General features: G+C 41.4%; 1 protein-coding gene across 2 annotated transcripts in view; it reads right to left on the reverse strand.

The window, feature by feature from the left end:
• Positions 1 to 603, reverse strand: part of LOC308284460 (NACHT, LRR and PYD domains-containing protein 3-like) — an 18526-nt gene extending 17923 nt beyond the window's left edge. For both annotated transcript variants that reach the window (XM_080725076.1, XM_080725075.1), the window contains exon 1: positions 405 to 603. The gene's annotated coding sequence lies outside the window, so the exon portion shown is untranslated. The remainder of the gene's footprint in view (positions 1 to 404) is intronic.
• Positions 604 to 829: the final 226 nt, after the last annotated feature.

Genomic DNA, 829 nt, shown 5'->3' on the forward strand with positions numbered 1-829 from the left:
TGTCCAAATAAACCAACTTTTTATTAACTAAAATATACCTTTAAAGGAGTAGTTCACCCCCAAAATGACTTTTTTTCTATTGATTAGTCACGCCATGGAGAGTAGAGTTCAATAATATTTGTTTTGGTTTTTGTCACATTCCTAAGACAAACATTTGATTCGAGTAAATTTACCCCCATTGATTCCGGATGGGGACCCGTTTCCGGAACGAATGGGGGTAATTGTTATCACATGTTTGTCTTAGGAATGCAACAAAAAACTAAAAATATTATTGAACTCTAGTCTCCATGGCGTGACTAATCAATAGAAAAAAAAAGTCATTTTGGGGGTGAAAAACTTTGTGGGCTATATTTGTGTAGCCACTTCACTCTAACTGAGCCAAATATAAAAAGGTGAGTACTCACAATATCAGAGTTCAAGAGTCTGTGGGTCGCACCTCCAAGCTTGTGGAAGTAACAGGACTGCAGATGGCTGTGATGTCTCTCTTGGCCAACTAGCCAGGCTGGCTAACTGGAGGAGCCGACTGTGTAGGCTGACTGGCTAGGAGAAGCTACTGTAGCTAACTTCATACACAATGTCAGAATGTCCTCCCTGTTGGCTCAAGCCCTGTTGACTCACTGATTTACATGACGGCAGCTGCAAGGGCTTGAGGGTACACCTCCCTAGTGGTGAGCAAAAGAACTTCTGTGGACTCAGATAAGAGGGTACAGCTCCAAAATGAATGGAACTTATTGGTTTACAGTGTTGACAGGCCCCTATATATGTTCCCTCCATGAGTCATTCTGGTTAGATCGGTTGTGTTGTTCAGTTCAGTATTTTTGTTTAGTTA

The sequence above is a fragment of the Nannobrachium achirus genome, assembly GCF_963921795.1.
Source record: "Nannobrachium achirus genome assembly, chromosome: 4".
Classification (NCBI taxonomy): Eukaryota; Metazoa; Chordata; class Actinopteri; order Myctophiformes; family Myctophidae; genus Nannobrachium; species Nannobrachium achirus.